Below are 23,404 nucleotides of genomic sequence, written 5' to 3' on the forward strand. Positions count from 1 at the left end.
AAGAATCCCAACAGTAATAACAATAAATACTTTGTTTTGTATTTTCTATGTCTTGTTTTTATTACGTATGTAATTTGGAAACCATCTAGGTTTTAAGGTGGTATATAAATGTTAAAATTAATAAATAAAATAAAGGAAAATGGAACAATAGGAAAAATAAGATTATACACTCGAAATCAAACTCAAGTCAACATTATATGATCCAAGATTACAGATGAGGTAGAATCTAAAACAAAGAAAAATAAAAGAAAGCAGTGCACCTGACATGTTAACAGGGTTCCCAAATAATCAAAATAAAGAGAGCTAAACACGAGGTGGAAATTGTACCTCTGTGGTATGTTTAGTTGCTAAAAATGCTGTAAGATGAGAAGGCTCAAAAAAGATATACTTAACCAATTAGCACCAAACTACACATTCGCACCCATTCAGATTTCCTTCACTACAAATTCATGCTATCCTCCTTCCAGTCCTCCCTATTCCTTGCCAAACAGGACTACTACACCCAATTGACCAACTCTCTCAGCTCCAGCCCTCGTCGTCTCTTCGCCACCCTTAACTCCCTCCTCAAAGTGCCCTCTGCTCCCACCCCCCCCTCACTTTCTCCTCAAACACTAGCCAACTACTTCCGCGACAAGGTGCAAAAGATCAACCTTGAGTTCACTACCAAGCCACCTCCTCCCCTTCACCCTCCAACCCTCTCCCTCAACCAACCAGCCCTGGCCTCTTTCTCATCCTTCCCTGATATCACCGAGGAGGAAACCGCCCGCCTTCTTTCCTCCTCAAAATGCACCACTTGCTCCTCTGATCCCATCCCCACCAACTTACTTAACACCATCTCTCATACTGTGACCCCCTCCATCTGCCATATCCTCAACCTCTCTCTCTCCACTGCAACGGTCCCCAACACCTTCAAGCACGCTGTAGTCACACCTCTCCTCAAGAAACCATCACTTGACCCTACCTGTCCCTCCAACTACCGCCCCATCTCCCTCCTACCCTTCCTCTCCAAAATACTTGAACGCGCTGTTCACAGCCGCTGCCTTGATTTTCTCTCCTCTCATGCCATCCTCGATCCGCTTCAATCCGGTTTTCGCCCTCTCCACTCAACAGAAACAGCACTCTCTAAAGTCTGCAATGACCTGTTCCTTGCCAAATCCAGAGGCCACTACTCCATCCTTATCCTCCTCGATCTATCCGCCACTTTTGACACTGTCAACCATGACTTACTTCTTGCCACACTGTCATCAGTTGGGTTCCAGGGCTCTGTCCTCTCCTGGTTCTCCTCCTTTCTCCGAGGACAAGCAGGCTGCTTGTTCTCACTGATGGGTTGACGTCCTCGGCAGCCCCCTCCAACGGAAAGTTTACTAGCAAAGGCCTTTGCTAGTCCTCGCGCGCCCATGCGCACCGCGCATGCGCGGCCGTCTTCCCGCCCGAAACCGGCTCGAGCCGGCCAGTCTTCTTTCGTCCGCACTCGGTACAGTCGTGTTACGCCGTTCGTGCCCCAGAGAGTCGACCTCGCGCGTCCTTTTCGACGTGTTTTTGTCCTTTTTTTCCTTGAGAAAAGTTCGGGAAGCGCTCCGGTAGTATTCCGGAAGACCCTTTCGGGTTTTCTGCCCTTCCCGTATTTCTTAGTTTTTGCCCCGTAAGTTTTCTTTCGTTGTCGGGGTAGGCCTCTTTTGGCCTCGGTCGAGATTTTTCTCCCTCTAAATTTTGGTGCTTCAATTTTCGCCATTTCGGCTTTTGATTTCGCCGGCGTGATTTTTCCGCCCATGACATCGAAGCCTTCCAGCGGCTTCAAGAAGTGCACCCAGTGCGCCCGGGTAATCTCGCTCACTGATAGGCACTCTGCGTGTCTTCAGTGTCTAGGGGCCCAGCACCGCCCTCAGAACTGCAGTCTGTGTTCCCTGTTACAAAGGCGGACTCAGGTAGCGAGATTAGCCCAGTGGAACGTTTTGTTCTCGGGCTCTTCGTCGGCATCGGCACCAGAGGCATCGAGTGCATCGACGTCGTCAGCGTCCGGACCATCTTCCTTGGCTGCCGCTCCATCGACTGCATCGAGGCATCGGACCTCTGCATCGGCTCCGAGGCATCGGGCGACTGTATCGACGTCGGTGGTACCGAGACTTCGTCTGCTGATGTCGTCGGACGGAGGTGCATCGTCAGGAGTGCAGGTGAGGGCTGTCCATTCCCCTGCTGGTGGCGGTGAGCCTTCGGGTGGGTCTCCTCCTACCCTGAGGGCTCCTGCGGTACAGCCCCCCCGGGATCGACCCTCTTCGGTCTCGGCCCCGAGGAAGCGACGGATGGATTCTACGTCCTCCTCGTCGGTGCCGGGGAGCTCCGGTGACATGCTTCGGAAGAAGTCGAAGAAGCATCGACACTGGTCTCCTCCCCGCGTCGGCACCGAGAGCTCTGGGTCGCCGAGGGATTCGGCACCCAGCAGGCATCGGCACCGAGAGGACCGCTCACCCTCTGTTCAGGAGGTGTCGATGCGCTCCACTCTGGACAGCCCGGAACAGCCTCCTCGCCCGGAACAGGTTCTGGCGTCGACGCCTGCATCGACCTCTCAGCCTTTCTCTGCAGCCGCTCTAAACGAGAGCCTCCGGGCCGTTCTCCCAGAGATTCTGGGAGAGCTGTTGCGCCCTACCCCTCCGGTACCGGCGGTGCTTGCGCCTCCGGTACCGTCGAGCGTGGCGCCGGCTGGCCCATCGCCCAGGTTGAGGTCCCCGACGTCGGTACCGCGTGCGGTGCCGACCGCGGCCACCTCCCAGGAAGGCTCCCCGACTACGTCGGCGGAGGGAGCTTCGCCGATGCGGGCGAGGGAGTCTACCTCTCGACGCCCCCACCGTGGACGGGGTTCCACCGAGTCGAGCAGGGCGAGGTTGCAGACACAGGTCCGTGAACTTGTGTCTGACACCGAGGGTGAGGCCTCGTGGGAGGAAGAGGAGGACCCCAGATATTTCTCTGACGAGGAGTCTGAGGGTCTTCCTTCTGATCCTACTCCCTCTCCTGAAAGACAGCTTTCTCCTCCCGAGAGTCTGTCTTTTGCTTCCTTTGTCCGGGAGATGTCTACGGCCATCCCCTTCCCGGTGGTTGTGGAGGACGAGCCCAGAGCTGAAATGTTTGAGCTCCTGGACTATCCTTCTCCACCTAAGGAAGCGTCCACTGTTCCCTTGCACCATGTCCTGAAAAAGACATTGCTTGCGAACTGGACCAAGCCACTAAGTAATCCCCACATTCCCAAGAAGATCGAGTCCCAGTACCGGATCCATGGGGACCCAGAGCTGATGCGCACCCAGTTGCCTCATGACTCTGGAGTTGTGGATTTGGCCCTAAAGAAGGCTAAGAGTTCTAGGGAGCATGCTTCGGCGCCCCCGGGCAAAGACCCTAGAACCTTAGACTCCTTTGGGAGGAAGGCCTACCATTCTTCTATGCTCGTGGCCAAGATCCAGTCTTACCAGCTCTACACGAGCATACACATGCGGAACAATGTGCGGCAGTTGGCGGGCTTGGTTGATGCTCTTCCCCCTGAGCAAGCCAAGCCTTTTCAGGAGGTGGTCAGGCAGCTGAAGGCGTGCAGAAAATTCCTGGCCAGAGGAGTTTATGACACTTTTGATGTTGCGTCCAGGGCCGCTGCTCAAGGTGTGGTGATGCGCAGGCTCTCATGGCTGCGTGCCGCCGACCTGGAGAATAGACTCCAGCAGCGGATTGCGGACTCGCCTTGCAGTGCGGACAACATTTTTGGAGAAAAAGTCGAGCAGGTGGTAGAGTCTCTCCACCAGCGGGACACCGCATTCGACAAGTTCTCCCGCCGGCAGCCTTCAGCCTCTACCTCTACAGGTAGAAGATTTTTCGGGGGAAGGAAGACTGGTCCCTATGCTTCTGGTAAGCGTAGGTACAATCCTCCTTCCCGACAGCCTGCGGCCCAGGCTAAGCCCCAGCGCGCTCGCTCTCGTCAGCAGCGTGCGCCTCAGCAAGGCCCCGCGGCTCCCCAGCAAAAGCAAGGGGCGAGCTTTTGACTGGCTCCAGCAGAGCATAGCCGACATCCAAGTGTCAGTGCCGGGCGACCTGCCGGTCGGGGGGAGGTTGAAAGCTTTTCACCAAAGGTGGCCTCTCATAACCTCCGACCAGTGGGTTCTGCAAATAGTCCGGCAAGGATACACCCTCAATTTGGCCTCAAAACCTCCAAATTGTCCACCGGGAGCTCAGTCTTACAGCTTCCAGCACAAGCAGGTACTTGCAGAGGAACTCTCCGCCCTTCTCAGCGCCAATGCGGTCGAGCCCGTGCCATCCGGGCAAGAAGGGCTGGGATTCTATTCCAGGTACTTCCTTGTGGAAAAGAAAACAGGGGGGATGCGTCCCATCCTAGACCTAAGGGCCCTGAACAAATATCTCGTAAAAGAAAAGTTCAGGATGCTTTCCCTGGGCACCCTTCTCCCCATGATTCAGCAAAACGATTGGCTATGCTCTCTGGACTTGAAGGATGCCTACACACACATCCCGATACTGCCAGCTCACAGACAGTATCTGCGATTTCAGTTGGGCACACGCCACTTCCAGTACTGTGTGCTACCCTTTGGGCTCGCCTCTGCGCCCAGGGTGTTCACAAAGTGCCTAGCTGTGGTAGCAGCGGCACTTCGCAGGCTGGGGGTGCACGTGTTCCCATATCTCGACGATTGGCTGGTGAAGAACACATCCGAGGCAGGAGCCCTGCAGTCCATGCAGATGACTATTCGCCTCCTGGAGCTACTGAGGTTTGTGATAAATTACCCAAAGTCCCATCTTCTCCCAGTGCAGAAACTCGAATTCATAGGAGCCCTGCTGGATTCTCGGACTGCTCGCGCCTATCTCCCAGAGGCGAGAGCCAACAACTTGTTGTCCCTCGTCTCGCGGGTGCGTGCGTCCCAGCAGATCACAGCTCGGCAGATGTTGAGATTGCTGGGCCACATGGCCTCCACAGTTCATGTGACTCCCATGGCCCGCCTTCACATGCGATCTGCTCAATGGACCCTAGCCTCCCAGTGGTATCAGGCCGCTGGGGGACTAGAGGACGTGATCCACCTGTCCACGAGTTTTCTCAAATCCCTGTATTGGTGGACGATTTGCTCCAATTTGACTCTGGGACGTCCCTTCCAAATTCCTCAGCCGCAAAAAGTGCTGACCACGGATGCGTCTCTCCTGGGATGGGGAGCTCATGTCGATGGGCTTCACACCCTAGGAAGTTGGTCCCTCCAAGAACGCGATCTACAGATCAATCTTCTGGAGTTGCGAGCGATCTGGAACGCTCTGAAGGCTTTCAGAGATCGGCTGTCCCACCAAATTATCCAAATTCAGACAGACAACCAGGTTGCCATGTACTATGTCAACAAGCAGGGGGGCACCGGATCTCGCCCCCTGTGTCAGGAAGCCGTCAGCATGTGGCTCTGGGCTCGCCGTCTCGGCATGGTGCTCCAAGCCACATATCTGGCAGGCGTAAACAACAGTCTGGCCGACAGGTTGAGCAGGATTATGCAACCTCACGAGTGGTCGCTCAGTTCCAGGGTAGTGCGACAGATCTTCCAAGCGTGGGGCACCCCCTTGGTGGATCTCTTCGCATCTCGAGCGAACCACAAAGTCCCTCAGTTCTGTTCCAGGCTTCAGGCCTCCGGCAGACTAGCATCGGATGCCTTCCTCCTGGATTGGGGGGAGGGCCTGCTGTATGCTTATCCTCCCATCCCTCTGGTGGGGAAGACTTTGTTGAAACTCAAGCAAGACCGAGGCACCATGATTCTGATTGCTCCTTTTTGGCCGCGTCAGATCTGGTTCCCCCTTCTTCTGGAGTTATCCTCCGAAGAACCGTGGAGATTGGAGTGTTTTCCGACCCTCATCACACAGGACGAGGGGGCGCTTCTGCATCCCAACCTCCAGTCTCTGGCTCTCACGGCCTGGATGTTGAGGGCGTAGACTTTGCCTCTTTGGGTCTGTCAGAGGGTGTCTCCCGCATCTTGCTTGCTTCCAGGAAAGACTCCACTAAGAGAAGTTACTTCTTCCATTGGAGGAGGTTTGCCGTCTGGTGTGACAGCAAGGCCCTAGATCCTCGCTCTTGTCCTACACAGACCCTGCTTGAATACCTTCTGCATTTGTCTGAGTCTGGCCTCAAGACCAACTCTGTAAGAGTTCACCTTAGTGCAATCAGTGCATACCATTACCGTGTGGAAGGTAAGCCGATCTCAGGACAGCCTTTAGTTGTTCGCTTCATGAGAGGTTTGCTTTTGTCAAAGCCCCCTGTCAAGCCTCCTACAGTGTCATGGGATCTCAATGTCGTTCTCACCCAGCTGATGAAACCTCCTTTTGAGCCACTGAATTCCTGCCATCTGAAGTACTTGACCTGGAAGGTCATTTTCTTGGTGGCAGTTACTTCAGCTCGTAGAGTCAGTGAGCTTCAGGCCCTGGTAGCCCAGGCCCCTTACACCAAATTTCATCATAACAGTAGTCCTCCGCACTCACCCTAAGTTCTTGCCAAAGGTCGTGTCGGAGTTCCATCTGAACCAGTCAATTGTCTTGCCAACATTTTTTCCCCGTCCTCATTCCTGCCCTGCTGAACGTCAGCTGCACACATTGGACTGCAAGAGAGCATTGGCCTTCTACCTGGAGCGGACACAGCCCCACAGACAGTCCGCCCAATTGTTTGTTTCTTTTGATCCCAATAGGAGGGGAGTGGCTGTAGGGAAACGCACCATATCCAATTGGCTAGCAGATTGCATTTCCTTCACTTACGCCCAGGCGGGGCTGGTTCTTGAGGGTCATGTCACGGCTCATAATGTTAGAGCCATGGCTGCGTCGGTAGCCCACTTGAAGTCAGCCTCCATTGAAGAAATTTGCAAAGCTGCGACGTGGTCATCTGTCCACACATTCACATCTCATTACTGCCTGCAGCAGGATACCCGACGCGACAGTCGGTTCGGGCAGTCAGTTCTTCAGAACCTGTTTGGGCTTTAGGATCCAACTCCACCCCCCGAGGGCCCTGTTTGTTCTGTTCCAGGCTGCACTCTCAGTTAGTTGGTAAATTTTTTAGGTCAATCTCAGTTATGTCCTCGCCGTTGCGAGGCCCAATTGACCATGGTTGTTGTTTTGAGTGAGCCTGGGGGCTAGGGATACCCCATCAGTGAGAACAAGCAGCCTGCTTGTCCTCGGAGAAAGCGAATGCTACATACCTGTAGAAGGTATTCTCCGAGGACAGCAGGCTGATTGTTCTCACAAACCCGCCCGCCTCCCCTTTGGAGTTGTGTCTTCCCTTGAAGTGTATTGTCTTGCTACATACTGGACTGGCCGGCTCGAGCCGGTTTCGGGCGGGAAGACGGCCGCGCATGCGCGGTGCGCATGGGCGCGCGAGGACTAGCAAAGGCCTTTGCTAGTAAACTTTCCGATGGAGGGGGCTGCCGAGGACGTCAACCCATCAGTGAGAACAATCAGCCTGCTGTCTTCGGAGAATACCTTCTACAGGTATGTAGCATTCGCTATCTCTCCCATCGTACCTTCAGAGTACACTCTCATGGATCTTCCTCCACCCCCATCCCGCTCTCTGTTGGAGTTCCCCAGGGATCTGTCCTTGGACCCCTTCTTTTCTCAATCTACACCTCTTCCCTGGGCTCACTGATCTCATCTCATGGTTTCCAGTGTCATCTTTATGCTGACGACACCCAGCTGTATCTCTCCACACCAGACATCACCGCAGAGACCCAGGCCAAGGTATCAGCCTGCTTATCCGACATTGCTGCTTGGATGTCCAACTGCCACCTGAAACTGAACATGGTCAAGACCGAGCTTATCGTCTTTCCACCAAAACCCACTTCTCCTCTTACCCTGCTTTCAATCTCAGTTGATAACACTCTCATCCTCCCCGTCTCATCCGCCCGCAACCTCGGAGTCATCTTCGACTCCTCCCTCTCCTTCTCGGCGCACATCCAGCAGACAGCCAAGACCTGTCGCTTCTTCCTCTTTAACATCAACAAAATTCGCCCCTTCCTCTCTGAGCGCACCACCCGAACTCTCATCCACGCTCTCATTACCTCTCGCCTTGACTACTGCAACCTACTCCTCACTGGCCTCCCACTTAACCACCTATCCCCCCTTCAATCCGTTCAGAACTCTGCTGCACGTCTTATATACCGCCAAAACCGATATACTCACATCACCCCTCTCCTTAGGTCACTTCATTGGCTTCCGATCAGATACCGCATTCAGTTCAAGCTTCTCCTTCTTACCTACAAATGCACTCGGTCTGCAGCCCCTCACTACCTCTCTACCCTCATCTCCCCTTACGTTCCCACCCGTAACCTCCGCTCACAGGACAAATCCCTCCTCTCAGTACCCTTCTCCACCACCGCCAATTCCAGACTCCGCCCATTCTGCCTTGCCTCACCCTATGCCTGGAATAGACTTCCTGAGCCCCTGCGCCAAGCCCCCTCCCTACCCATCTTCAAAGCCTTACTCAAAGCCCACCTCTTCAATGTTGCTTTCGACACCTAACCTCTATACCTTTCAAGTAACCTAGACTGCCCCAATTTAATGACCCCTACTTAACTAACTGTATATTTGTCCTTTAGATTGTAAGCTCATTGAGCAGGGACTGTCTTTCTATGTTAAATTGTACAGCGCTGCGTAACCCTAGTAGCGCTCTAGAAATGTTAAATAGTAGTAATAGTAGTAGTATCGTAAAAAGAAAATAGCCCCTATCTGAAGGTACCCCTGGCTTCAGCAATAAAAATTGCTGACTCCCTCCTCTGAGTATCTCTGGAGACATCAGGAAGATTTGAATTCTAAATCCCCAAAACGTCTTCTCTTTATTTTTAAAATACATTCTCATCAGTGTTGTACCTATTCCATGGATAAGACTGAGCATTAAGAATTGTTTTTATTTGTATTCTCTGCAGCAATGCCTGTGGTGATGTGAAATGTTAAGCTAACACTGTAAGGCTATGTAACATGTTTGGATTCCCACACACTTTTCAGTGTTTATTAGCATGCTATTCAATTTGCACATTTACTTGATGCTACTTTTTATGACACATATGTATGTATTTGTTACTATCTATTATTTGTCATGATGTTAGGTTTTAGTATTAAAGTCATTATGATTTTTAATTAGGTTGTTTGATTTTAAGGTTTGGTTTTACTTACATATTGGTCTTGTTTGTTTTAGTAGTACATTTAGCCCCTGAAACAGCCCTTGCCAGGCCTGCATTTCTTTTAATTAATTTATTTGTTAATAACGTTTCCTTTTTTTTTTTTTTACCCTTTTTTTGCGTCTTCATTGCTTCAGAACTTCTGCAGTTTACAGGTCTGTGTGGTGGAGGCATAGGGTGGAGTTTTTCTCTTCTCTGGGCTTCCTTGACTGAGTTGTGCTGAGGGTTTTTATTGTACCTTGACCATGCTCTCCCTGCTCTACTCTTGCTGAGGTGGCTTTGTGTCTTTGAGGAATGCTGTTAAGGTGAAGCGGTAATTTTCTATAGATTTCAGTCACCGATGTCCAGACTTGAGAATTCTGTACTGCTCCAACTGTAAGGCTCTGTGGTCATAAAAGGCTTACCTGGCCAACATGATTCTCCTAATGCCAGATAAAGCTGAACAAATATCTTTAGCCTTCTTAAAGAAATACCCAGTAAGTACCTTAGAATTGGGGCCATGGTCAGAGGGAGTAGAGCTCTTAGGGGCTGATGCTCCAAGCTTACCATACTAGCAACATCTGATTTAAACTGGTTCTAGCCAGTCTAGCAATCATGTTGTTCAGCTTCTAATGCTCAAAGGGGTTCTACTTGATTTTTACTATTCAGGGTAGCAGCTAATGATAATCAATGCAAATGTATTACAAAGGGGAAAGGGAATGGGAGTTGATATACCACCTTTCTGTGGTTTTTTTTGCAATTACATTCAAAGCGGTTTACATATACAGGTACTTATTTGTACCTGGGGCAATGGAGGGTTAAGTGACTTGCCCAGAGTCGCAAGGAGCTGCAGTGGAAATTGAACTCAGTTCCTCAGGATCAAAGTCCGCTGCACTAACCACTAGGTTATTAGAGCTTATTAGTATTAAAATGAGTTTCCTTGTCATCAAGCAGATGAAGCCATTACGTATGGGTTGTGTCCATCAACCAGCAGGGGGAGATAGAGAGCACTCAGTTCACAGTGCCACATGGTCAACTAGCTCCACTGCCTCTTCAGTATTCTCTATCTCCCCAAGCAGGGTGGTTGCAGGCTTGCAGCTTGATCAAGCTCCTTAAAAATCTGCCTGGGGGTGGCTCCTGGCTTGCCAGTTGTTAGCCGGGGTGTTAGAGGCTATAGCAGCTTCACTTTAAAGGCACATAGGTTAGCTTTTTCCCTGCCTTACCCATCCCCTCAGTGGATGTGAGCACATTAGTTTCACTTTTCCCTGCTCTTTCCCACTCTGTACTTGGTGGATGCAGGCACATTGGTTTGCCTTTCCCACTGTTCTGTACCTCCGGAGTTGATTTGATTGCCTCTTTTGCTGTTTTCTCTACTTTCCTCACAGCATGGCGAGCGATGATTCTTCCCGCTCGGTGGAGCTGGCAGCGGGCGCCATTTTGAAAGCACCACATGGCGCGACCCCCGCTGAGGCGGAGGGTCTGGAGACCGGAGGGGGCCCTCGAATTGAGGCTGGCCAAAGAGCTACTAGCCCCGGACTGGAACCGGGTGCCCAGGGTTTCTCCCCTGACTTTGTATTATTGCTTCATAATGCATATATGCTTAAAAGAGCTCAGCCACAGGGGTTTTCTACGGCCCCCCTTACTGCCCCTCCGGTGGATGCAGGCCTGGGATTGCCCTCTGAGGCGTTTTTTCCTGATAGCTGGCCGCAAGAGAAGCGCAGAAGGGTAAATTCCCCTTCAGAGAGTGGCGCACCCACCTCCACCCCCCCCCCCCCCCCCCCGTGGTCGGGATGTGGTGACTCTGTGAGGGGTCTGGCAGGCCCTCGTGGCCAGAGGAACCAGAGGAAGGTGCAGAAGGGCCACTGGATCCAGATGATCCGTCTGCGGTGAGGATTTTCCACCGTGAGGAGCTGCCAGTGCTTATTTCAGATTGTCTTACAGGTCCTCTCTATTGAAGATCCTGGGAGTGGCGTGGCCTCCTGTGGAAATCCGAGGATGGCAAGTACCAAAAGCCTGCTCGAGCCTTTCCTTTGCATGACTCCATCCAAGAGCTTATTTCAGCTCAATGGGCTGACCCCGAAGGACCTTTGAAAGTTTCCAGGGCTATGGGGCAATTATTCCCTTTGAGTGAGGAGCATTTGGCTCGCTTTGCAATGCCTAAGGTGGATGCCCTAGTCACAGCTGTGATAAAGAGACCTACCCTTCTGGTTGAAGGAGGTGTTGCCCTGAAGGACATGCAAGACCGTAGACTGGAATCAGCACTTAAACGGTCCTTTGAAATTGCTGGTCTTACTATTCGGGCGTCTGCATGCAGTTGTTATGCTGCTGGAGCCTGCCTGGCATGGTTGCAACAGGCAGTGGAACAGCCCGGTGATGGAGCGGAGCCATTGTCTGAAGTGGCTCCGCGAATGGAGTCGGCATTGTCCTTTTTGGCTGCCGCCCTTTATGATATTGTCAGAGCTTCGGCTAAACAGATGGCTGTAGCAGTGGCGGCTCGCCGTCTTCTGTGGCCACAACCCATACGTAATGGCTTCATCTGCTATAACTAAAGGAAAGAAAATTACCAAGGTAAGAACCTAATTTTCCCTTTACACACATGGACAGAGGTGGCTCCTCATGAACCTGCTGGTAGATGGACACAAACCATAAGTCTGGATTCATCAGCTATGATTAAAGGAAAGAAAATGATCAGTAAGACATAATTTTTTGACATGCAGTGAAGCCCGTAGGAATTGAATGGGTTTCGTCATATTTGCTGCACGGGAATCAGTACTACTGCTTTCTAAAAGGAGTCCTGAACTAGTAGAGTCCTACTCAAACACTTGATGCTAACAGAATATCTGGCCTTTTTCACACATGAACAGAGGTAGCCCCTCATGAAGTATAGAATAAGTAACCACAAACTAAAAATAGAAATATGTAGAGAAAAATTAAACTGAACCCCAAGAAGCCATACTCTGCAACAATGCAAAACCAAAGAAACAGAAACAGTGTACATTGGCAGAACTGTGGGCTGCTCAAAATGTGCCCTTCTCTCCTTCCATCTCTCCCTCCCATAGCATCTGACATTCCTGTCATTCCCTCCCTTTCCCAAGGTGTCCTGCCGCAGCTGGCTGTCATAATGTTTCAGCCCCCATTCCTGCACCCACACTCCATCTGACTCCTTCGGTCTGTCTGTACCAGTATGGCAATTCTTATAATGTTTCAGCCCCCCCCCCCCCCCCCACACCGCAGCCTGTCCCATGCCTCATCCATCATTTTTTCAGCCCCCCCCCCCTGCACACACACCGCAACCTGTCCCATGCCTCATCCATCATTTTTTCAGGCCCCGGGCCTCCCCCTTTTTTTTTTACAACCCCCCTACTCACCAGCTGGGCATAGCTGGCTGGCTGGTTAGGCTTAGTTGGTCTCTTCGGGGCAGGAAGGAATCCCACGCCTTCCTGCCTGCTACTGCTGCTCTCTGCAGTACCGCAGCTTTTTCAGTATGGCTGCCTAGACTTTTCATCGGCTTCCCGAGACTGCTGCTTGCTTCGGAGGTACAGCGGGAGCAGTGACAGCGGGCAGCAAGGAGTGGGCTTCCTTCCTGCCCCGAACAGGCCACTAGACCACCAAGGCAAGTATAGGTAGGCTCTGGGAGGGCACACTGAGGCCAGAGGCAGGGGGCGGGCAGACGGCCTCCCTTTTTTTCCCTGCTTCTGTTTCAACCTGATTGGACACTGCAGTCCCTGTTCCTGCGGTTCAAGCAGAAGCAGGGAAAACACTTTTTAAACTTATACTTTGTTACAGAGTACAGAAGTACTGCTTATTTCTAACGAGTTAAAGTGTCATAAAAAAAAAGTAACTTATTACAAATAAAAGTACTGAAAATTGTACTTAAGTAATATAACAGAACATGTACTTTTAATACTACCCATCTCTGGGTAGATTTCACATTTTCTTCAGTAAAAACTGAAGCAAACAATTCATTCAGACTCTTTGCTATAGCCTTGTCCTCCCTGAGTGCCTCTTTTTCACTCCTTGATGATCTAATGGTCCCACTGATTCCCTCGCAGAGTTTCTGTTTCTGATATACATGAAAAGTTATTACTATGAATTTTCACCTCTGTGGCAAGTTTCTCTTCATATTCTCTTAGTCTTCTTTATCAGTACTTTGCATCTAACTTGCCAGTGTTTATTTTGCTTCTTCTTTGTTCATTCATTTCCTTTTTCCATTTTTTTGAAGAATATTCTTTTGGCTTTAATGCTTCTTTTACTTTTCCCTTTAACCATGCTGGCTGTCATTTGCTCTTCTTTCTACCTTTATTATTACATGAAATATATCTGGTCTGGGGTTCCAAGATGGTGTTTTTAAACAGTCATTTTGGTTTTCCTTCTCTTAACATATTGCCTACAATTAAACTCTGGCATTCAATTCTTATCAGGGTTTCAAAAATATTTGGACAAGGTCCTAAAAGAAAAGCCTATAAGCCATTATTAAAATGGACTTGGGAAAATCCTCTGCTTATTTCTGGGTTAAGGAGCATAACATCTGTTTTACTCTTTTGGGATCTTGCCAGGTACTTGTTACTTGGATTGGCCACTGTTAGAAACAGGATACCATGGTTGATAGACCTTCGGTCTGTGCCAGTATGGTAATTTTTATGTTCATAATGACTGGAAGATCCTTATCCTGGTGGCGACTCCTAATATGGAACTTAGCATTGTGATACCTGTAGTTAGAATTATTTTCCCTTATGTCTTGAAAGGATAGTTTCCTTGTCATCAAGCAGATGCAGCCATTACAGATGGGTTGTGTCCATCAACCAGCAGAGGGAGATAGAGAGCACACTTTTTTCAGTGCCTCATACCAGCTTGCTCCACTGCCTCTCTTCAGTATTCTCTATCTCCCCTAGCAGAGTGGCTGCAGCTTCTTCGAGCTCCATCTAAAATCTGCCTGGAGGTTGCTCCTGTGCTTTTGCCAGTTGTTAGCAGGGGTGTTGGAGGCTATAGCAGCTTCACTTTAAAGGCACATAGGTTCGCCCTTTCCCTGCCTTACCCATACCTCCGTGGATGTGGACACATTGCTTAGCTTTCCCTGTCTTTCCCCACCAACAGTGGATGCAGGCACATAGGTTCGCCCTTTCCCTGCCTTTCCCACTCACCTGAGCCTCCGGAGTTCTATTTACCTCTGCTTTCCTCACAGCGTAAAAAAAAAAAAAAAGGAACAGAGGTTTTTCCTTGCCTTTTTCTGTGGGACCGGAGCTGTGATACTCTGTCCAGTGAGGTAAGAGTGTTTTCTGACTCTTCCGGGGTGGGCCCGCGATCAGGGCGATTTTGGCGCGAACCGCCATTTTGAATTTTACTGCCGTTTTCGGCGATGTCTGCGGAGACAGTAAAGCGCTGTTCCAAGTGTGGCAAGCGCAGATCAGCAGCGGGGCTCTGTAAATCGTGCTGTACAGACGTTAGAGCCGGCCCGAGCATGGCGAGCGATGATTCTTCGCGCTCTGAGCTGGCAGCGGGTGCCATTTTGAATTTACTACATGGCGCGACCTCCGCTGAGACGGAGAGTCCTGAGCCCGGGGGGAGGCCTCGGAGTGAGGCTGATATGGGAGCTACTAGCCCCGGCAGAAATCCGGGTGCCCAGGGTGAGTTTTTCTCCCCTGACTTTGTCTTATTAATGCATAAAGCATACATGCTTAAAAGAGCTCTCCCACAAAGCCCGGCATGGGCCTCTTCTAATGCCCCCCCCGGTGGATTCTAGCCTGGGTATGCCCTCTGAGGCGTTATTCCCTGATAATTGGCAGAATATGAAGCGCAGAAGGGCTCATTCCCCTTCAGAGAGTGCTGCACCTCCATTTTTCCCCCCAGTGGTCGGGCTGCGAGGATTCGGAGGACTCTGGCAGGCCTTCATGGTCTGAGGAGCCAGAGTCTGGTGCAGAAGTGACTCAGGATGTGGACGATCCCTCCGCGGTGAGGATTTTCCACCGTGATGAGCTGCCAGCGCTTATTTCTGATGCCCTGCAGACTCTCTCTATTGAGGACCCTGCCAGTGGCACAGCCTCCTCTGTGAATCCTAGGATAGCTAGTACCAAAAAGCCTGCTCGAGCCTTTCCTTTGCATGACTCCATCCAAGAGCTTATTTCGGCTCAATGGGCTGACCCCGAGGGACCTTTGAAAGTTTCCAGGGCTATGGGGCAATTATACCCTCTGAGTGATGAGCATATGGCTCGATTTGCTATGCCTAAAGTGGATGCCCTGGTCACAGCTGTGACAAAGAGAACTACCCTCCCTGTTGAAGGAGGTGTTGCCCTGAAGGATATTCAAGACCGTAGACTGGAATCAGCAATTAAACGGTCATTTGAAATTGCAGGTCTCACTATTCGGGCATCTGCATGCAGTTGTTATGCTGCTACAGGCTGCCTGGCTTGGTTGCAACAGGCAGTGGAACAGCCCGGTGATGGAGCGGAGCCCTTTTCAGATGTGGCTCCGCGGATGGAGTCGGCCTTGTCCTTTCTTGCTGACGCCCTTTATGATATTGTCAGAGCTTCGGCTAAACACATGGCAGTAGCAGTGGCTGCTCGCCGTCTTCTTTGGCTACGGCATTGGGCGGTGGACATGGTCTCTAAGCAAAGGTTGGTGAAGTTGCCCTTTCAAGGCCTTCCCTGTTTGGTGAGGAGTTGGAGAAAATTGTGAAGGGCCTGGGTGAGGCTAAACCCCAGCGCTTGCCCGAAGATAGGCCTCGGCCTTCCTCGAAGGGTGCGGCGGTCCACTCCTCTTACAGACCTCGCTTCCGTGAAGCTCGAAGGTACCGCCCAGGGTGTTCTGCTGGGTTCACGTCTCGTGCCCGTTTTCAGCAGAGGAACTCCTTTCGTTTGGACAAACGTTCCACAGCCACTGGCTCAAGGCCTGGAGTTCAGGGGCGACCCTCTCAATGATGGTGCGCCGGCCCTCTCCTCGAGTCCTGTCATCGGAGGACGTCTTTCCCTCTTTGCCGAGGAGTGGGCCAACATTTCCTCAGATCAGTGGGTCTTGGACCTGATCAGAGACGGTTACAGAATAGAATTTGATGCCCCTGTAAGAGACGTGTTTGTGGAGTCCCGATGTGGTTCTGCCGCCAAACAGGTGGCGGTAGAGGAGACTTTACAAGGTCTGATTCAGATAGGGGCCGTGTCCCCGGTACCTCCCGCCGAACACGGCTGCGGCCTCTACTCCATCTACTTTGTGGTGCAGTGAAAAGGAGGGTCTTTTCGCCCTATTCTGGACTTAAAAGAATTAAACAAGTCCCTGAGAGTGCGGCATTTTCACATGGAAACCCTGCCCTCCGTCATTGAGGCGGTACAGCCAGGAGAGTTTCTCACGTCTCTGGACCTGAAAGAAGCTTATTTGCACATTCCAATTTGGCCCCCGCACCAGAAGTTTCTGAGGTTTGCGGTGATGGGAAAGCATTTCCAGTTCCGGGCCTTGCCTTTTGGCCTCGCCACAGCTCCCCACACCTTTTCAAAGGTTATGGTGGTAGTAGCTGCCTTTCTGAGGTGAGAGGGTATTCGGGTTCACCCGTACCTGGACGACTGGCTCATTCGAGCAAACTCTGCTGCAGAGAGTCAGCATGTAACAGCCAGAGTGGTCTCAGTACTTCAATCTCTGGGCTGGGTCATCAATTTGGCCAAAAGTCACCTGACCCCCTCGCAGTCTGTAGAATATTTGGGGGCCAGGTTCGACACAGCCTCGGGGTATGTATTCCTACCCGAGCAAAGGCGGTGCAAGCTTCAGAATCAGGTCCGTCTGCTCCTGAGGATGCCCCGCCCGCGAGCTTGGGACATTGTCCAGCTGCTTGGATCGATGACTTCCACCATGGAACTGGTGCCCTGGGCGAGAGCGCACCTGAGACCTCTTCAGTATACTCTACTCCAAAGATGGTCTCCAGTATCTCAGGATTACCAATGCTTACTCTCTTGGCTCCCTGCGGCCCGACTCAGCATGGAGTGGTGGCTCTCAGACAGCATGCTGCAGCGAGGAATGCCGCTGGTGCTCCTCGATTGGTGCCTAGTGGTGACAGATGCCAGTCTGAAAGGCTGGGGCGCACATTGCAAGGGGAAGCATGCCCAGGGTCTATGGACACCCGAGGAGTCGGAATGGTCCATCAACCGCCTAGAGTTGAAAGCGGTGTTTCAGGCGCTTCTGGCCATTCAAGTGACCCTGGAAGGATTGGCTGTCAGAGTGATGTCGGACAACACGATAACAGTGGCCTACATAAATCGACAAGGCGGCACTCAGTGCCGAGCTCTAGCCGCGCAGGCCGAACAAATTTGCCACTGGGCCGAGCTGCATCTACAGTTTCTGTCGGCAGCTCACATTGCAGGTCAGAGCAACATGCAAGCCGATTAAGCAGGCATCAGATCGATCCAGCGGAGTGGGAACTTGCAGACGAAGTGTTTCTGCAGATATGTGCCAAGTGGGGAAGCCCGTGATCGATCTCATGGCGACAAGCACCAATGCCAAAGTCCCGTGCTTCTTCAGCAGACGGAGAGATCCTCGCTCGGCGGGGTTGGATGCCTTGGCTCAACCCTGGCCTCCGGGTCTACTGTATGTGTTCCCTCCGTGGCCCTTGATAGGGCAAGTGCTCCTGCGAATTCGGCTGCATCCAGGAGAAGTGGTTCTTGTCACCCCGGATTGGCCCAGGAGGCCTTGGTATGCGGACCTCTGACAGATGCTCGTGGAGGATCCCCTTCAGTTACCTTTGGTTCCCAACCTGTTGTCACTGGGTCCGGTGACCATGGAGGACGCCGGCCGATTTGGTCTTATGGCCTGGCGATTGAGAGGGCGCAATTGAGAGGCAGAGGCTATTCCAATAAAGTAATTACCACTCTCCTGCAAGCCCGCAAGCGTTCCACTTCCGTGGCTTATGCCAGGATTTGGCGCCAGTTTGAAGTCTGGTGTGCTTCCAGAGAGATCACACCCCTGCGGGCTCCTGTCTCACCGATTCTGGACTTTTTGCAGGATGGTGTACAAAAAGGTTTGGCCTATAATTCCCTGCGTGGCAAGGTTGAAGGCGTTTCTTTAGCTGCTCATCCGGATGTGGCACGGTTTCTTAGAGGGGTGCTTCAGCTCCGTCCTCCCGTGCGTGCACCTTGTCCAGCTTGGAACCTGGGGCTAGTGCTGAAGGCCCTTCAGGGTGCTTCCTTTGAACCGCTTCGGCGTGCTTCAGAGAAAGATTTGACACTGAAGGCCGTCTTGTTAGTGGCCATTACTTCGGCGAGACGGGTGTCAGAGCTCCAGGCGCTGTCCTGGAGAGACCCTTTTCTGCAGTTTTCAGAGTCCGGGGTCACGGTTCGGACCGTGCCTTCCTTCTTGGCTAAGGTGGTTTTAGCGTTTCACCTAAACCAACCTATTTTCTTGCCCTCCTTTGTTGAGGAGGAGTTTCCAGAATCTTTTGGGCAATTGCACCTGTTGGACGTGCGCAGGACTCTGCTGCAGTATCTGCGAGTTACTAACTCTTTCAGGACCTCTGATCATCTGTTTGTTTTGCTATCAGGTCCTCGCAGAGAGTCTCCAGCGTCTAAAGCCACTATTGCCCGCTGGCTTAAAGAACCTATCTTTTCAGCTTATTTGTTTGCCGGCCGGCCTCCGCCTGATGCCTTTGGCGCATTCCACTAGAGGAATTTCCTCTTCTTGGGCTGAAACTGGAGCTCTCTCTCTTCAAGAGATTTGTAGTGCAGCAACATGGGCTTCTAAGCTCTCTTTTGCCCGACATTACAGGCTGGATGTGGCTGCCAGGAGGGACGCACATTTTGGAGCGCAAGTGCTGGCGCGTGGTGTGGCTTGTTCCCACCCTATCTAGGGATTGCTTTGATACATCCCATCTGTAATGGCTGCATCTGCTTGATGACAAGGAAGGGAAAATTAGGTTCTTACCGTGATAATTTTCTTTCCTTTAGTCATAGCAGATGCAGCCATGATCCCTCCCTGTCTGATGCTATCTGCTGTAAATCTATTTCAGGTTCTGTTCATGTTTCCTGGAGATTCCGTCCTTGGGAGAAAGTCGGAAAACAGTCTTCAGGATTCTTGTTCAATTAAAGGAGGATGACTTAATTCCCTCCAGTTCATGTTTTGGAGGATGAGTTTATTCCCTCCGGGAGGATGAGTTTATTCCCTCCAGTTATGTCTCAGTGGAGGATGAGTTTATGCCCTCCGGGAGGATGTTTCAGTCCCTCCATTCTGAGTTAATGCCCTTTGTTGTAGGGCCATCGTTCGCTGTGAGGAAAGCTCATGTTATTCCCATTGCGGTTTGCCATACTGCTTTGGAAGCTTCAAATACTGAAGAGAGGCAGTGGAGCAAGCTGGTATGAGGCACTGAAAAAAGTGTGCTCTCTATCTCCCTCTGCTGGTTGATGGACACAACCCATCTGTAATGGCTGCATCTGCTATGACTAAAGGAAAGAAAATTATCACGGTAAGAACCTAATTTTCCCTTATTTGCTCAGGGAGTTCTAAATTGACTTTTCAATTAATAGTCAACTTCTTCATCAGTATTACCGTATGGACTTCACTGAGGGTCTAAAAACTTAATGATTCATTCTGCTTGTTGATGGAGAAAGCAGCATTGCTTATCAGTAACATAGGCTCTCTATTGAAAGTAAGATAAATCAGACCCTTGTACCAACTTGTCTTCCCAAGGAGGAGTTTCCTAAGCTCTGCGTTAGACTGAGTGGTCTGGTGAGGTAATGACTTCTTATAATTTTCCAGTAAAACCTTCCAGGTTGTTTTGAGCTTTGAGAGCCTTATCCATATTGTCAGATGTCACTCACTTTATCTGACTTACCCTGTTGTCTTTGGAGAATTCTTGTTATAGATAAGTGACTTTGCTTTACTTTTCAACTTGTTTTGACTTGCAGTTGGGTTGCAATTTCTCAAGTTCTCTGCAAGTACTTTCTTACCTCTTTATTTTTAACTGCCTTTATGAAGAGATTCACCCAAGGTGGTCTACAACAATACTGTATGTATCTTGACATAAATTGTATTAATAGTGTAGTAAAAGGACTAAATATAAGCATAAAATGTAACAAGTGAGGTAAACATTGAGACAGGCAAAATAAATCCTAGTTATTTTCTTTCATGTGTTTTATAGGCCTGTCCCTGACACAACATGTGGGGTTTCCAGATGTCCAGTCTGCTCCGAGGAAAACATCCTGAAGGTATTTAACACATTTTCACTTTAATCTTGATATTTTTAAGCATGTTTCAAAACAAGCAAAAGTACATATTGATCAAAGTTTTGTACTAGATAATGACACGGGGACAGGGACCCGCAGTAACCATGGGGATGGGGATGGGGACAGAGCCCACGAGGACTGGAACAAACTTTGTCCCTGTGTCATTTTCTACTTTGAAGCCTGTTAATGAACTGGGCTGTTATGTTTGAGTGATGCAGACAATGATATTTTGATTTTTTGGAAAAACAAGCAAATATGCTAGGCACAACTAGCAAAATTTGCATGGGGGATCCTGTACATCCTTCTACCAGCACATCTTCTAAGAAGACATCTTCTATTGCAGGACAGCTAGACTGAATCCTGAGATTGTTGATGATTTCTTATTCATCCACAGATTAAAAAATCATAACAGTGCTTCATAGGGCATATTTCTTCCCTCTAGGGCATGCAGAATTGGTTGTATTTTTCACCCCTGGACATTTTAACAGGGTGGATTAGGATTCCTTGGGGTAGTAGAAATCAGCTATTGTTGGGGTTGTACGGGTAGAGAGGGTGGTGGTGAGGAGGGTTATTATAGCTGCTCGCTGTTATTGTTTTCTGTTTGTAATTTCGACACAATAGTTGCACAGCATATTGTTCCTTTTTATACTTTAATAAAAAATTTAAATGTAAAATCATAATTGTTTGAGGCTTCTGCAGGTGAGGACAGAGCTCATGGAAACGGAGCGGGGATGGGACGGAGATACGTCCTGCAGGGACGGGGCGGGGACGGCGGCAGGGCCTGTGGCGATGGGGCAAATCCATGGTGATGGGGACAAACTTTGTCCCCGTGTCATTCTCTGTTTTGTATGTCTGAACATATGCATTTGTTGACGTGTTTGTATTTGGGCAATACACAGACACACATAAGCACATATGTATACCTTGGAAGTTGCAGATGTGATTGGTGGCTGAAGCCCCATCTGCTGAAGAGGGGTAATGAAGGAAGGCACATGGGATAGTAACATAGTAGATGACTACAGAAAAAGACCTGCATGGTCCTTCCAGTCTGCCCAACAAGACAACTCATATGTGCTACTTTTTGTGTATACCCTACTTTGATTTGTACCTGTGCTCTTCAGGGCACTATCCCTGCCTCCCAACCACCAGCCCCACCTCCCAACCACCGGCTCTGGCACAGATCGTATAAGTCTGCCCCGCACTATCCCCGCCTCCCAACCACCAGCCCCGCCTCCCACCACCGGCTCTGGCACAGACCGTATAAGTCTGCCCAGCACTGTCCCTGCCTCCCAACCACCAGTCCCACCTCCCACCACCGGCTCTGGCACAGACCATATAAGTCTGCCCAGCACTATCCCCGCCTCCCAACCACCAGCCCCGCCTCCCGATCTCAACTAAGCTTAGGCTCTGTCTCCTGTAGAGGAGCTGATGAGAGAGTAAGTGAGAAACAGGTTAGTGAGGGGGAGATAAAATAGAAAAAAAAAGACCCTGATAATAAAAAAACTAGTAAAAGAGGCCCGTTCTCGAAAGAAATGAAACGGGCACTAGCAAGGTTCCACGCCCCTCTCCCTCCCTCCCTCCATCCCTCTCTCTCTCCGAGGAGTTCCAGGCACCCCTCCCCTTCCAGTTCCAGTACTCCCTCCCCTTTCATTTCCAGGACCCCTCCCCTTCCAGTTCCAGGACGCCCCTCCCCTTTCAGTTCCAGGATGACCCTCCCCTCCCCTCCGAGTTCCACTCCCCCCCTCTCCTCCGAGTTCCAGACCCGCGCGCCTCCTTCTCTCTCTTTCTCTCCCCTCCGACTGCAAGCACGACCTGTCCTCTGGCAGCCCCTCGCCTTCCTGCGTGCTGGCTGTAATTTAAAATTTCTTACCTCGGGGTTCGGTGTCTGCAGTGAAGGCGAGCGGCGCTTCAGACTGCCTTCCCATGTGTTTCAGCTCTGCCTCTGGTCCCGCCCTCGTTTCCTGTTTCCGGAAGGGCGGAACCAGAGGCAGAGCTGAGACACATGGGAAGGCAGTCTGAAGCTCAGCTCGCCTTCACTGCAGATGCCGGACGCCGAGGTAAGAATTTTTAAATTACAGCCGGCACGCAGCAAGGTGAGGGGCTGCCGGAGGACAGGTTGTGCTTGCAGTCGGAGGAGAGAGAGAGAGAGAGGGAGGGAGGAGCGGGGCCGTGGAACTCGGAGGGGGGGGCGTCCTGCAACTGGAAGGGGAGGGTGGCGTCCTGCAACACGAAGGGGAGGGGGCGTCCTGCAACTGCAAGGGGTGGGGGGCCTGTAACTCGGAGGGGAGGAGAGGGAGAGATGGGGCATGGAACTTGGAGGGGAGGGGGCTGGAACTCGAAAGAGAGGGGGGCCTACAACTCGGAGGGAGGATGGGGGAGGGAGGGGGCGATTCTCTACTCATCTCCGCTGGCTGGTGCTGGCTTCCCTTCCCTCTCACTGATCCGCCCTCTGACATCATCGCCAGGGCGGACCAATAGGAAGTGTGTTATGAATCCAGCCATCCAGGCGGAGGTGCAAATTATTATGTAGAATGATTTAAGCTGGGTTTATGTTCGGTTAAATGATGGTCAGCTGGCCGTCTGCCAATATTTAGCAACATGCTGGGGCATTAAAGAGGACTTATAAGTTATGTGGGCACTGTCGATATTCAGTCCTACTGCTCACTTAGCTAACTGAGCAAATAATACTAGTTAACTGCCTGGTTCACTATGTGAGTATTTCAGACCAAACAGGAACATCCATATCTTGTAATGACTATGATATAACACATATCCTGTGCAGCTCTCTGGAATGAGAATTGTTCCTTGCTTGTTCCCTCAGGTGTAGTTGAGCATGGGGGTCGTGGCTGTGCTTGACTAGTACAGGGCACACCTGGTGGTGCCAGGCCCCTCCCCTCCCCCTTCCCTGTCTCCCGACCATATGGCATATTGGCATTCTAGATCATCTGCCTAGAACTCCTGACTCCGGGGGGTGGGGGGTGGAATTAACACTCCTGGGCCTCATGCTGAACACTGCAGGAGTGGAGATTATTTTGCACTGCTTTGAGAGCTGTTCTATCTTAATAGATGTGGTGA

General features: G+C 50.9%; 1 protein-coding gene across 1 annotated transcript in view; it reads left to right on the forward strand.

Annotated features, from left to right (window-relative positions):
• The window catches only part of LRRC56 (leucine rich repeat containing 56), a 407,692-nt gene that overhangs the window by 24,379 nt on the left and 359,909 nt on the right, over nt 1-23,404 (forward strand). The window contains exon 2 of the mRNA XM_030201285.1: nt 20,245-20,311. The gene's annotated coding sequence lies outside the window, so the exon portion shown is untranslated. The remainder of the gene's footprint in view (nt 1-20,244; nt 20,312-23,404) is intronic.

Source organism: Microcaecilia unicolor, chromosome 4 (assembly GCF_901765095.1).
Source record: "Microcaecilia unicolor chromosome 4, aMicUni1.1, whole genome shotgun sequence".
In the NCBI taxonomy this organism is placed as follows: domain Eukaryota; kingdom Metazoa; phylum Chordata; class Amphibia; order Gymnophiona; family Siphonopidae; genus Microcaecilia; species Microcaecilia unicolor.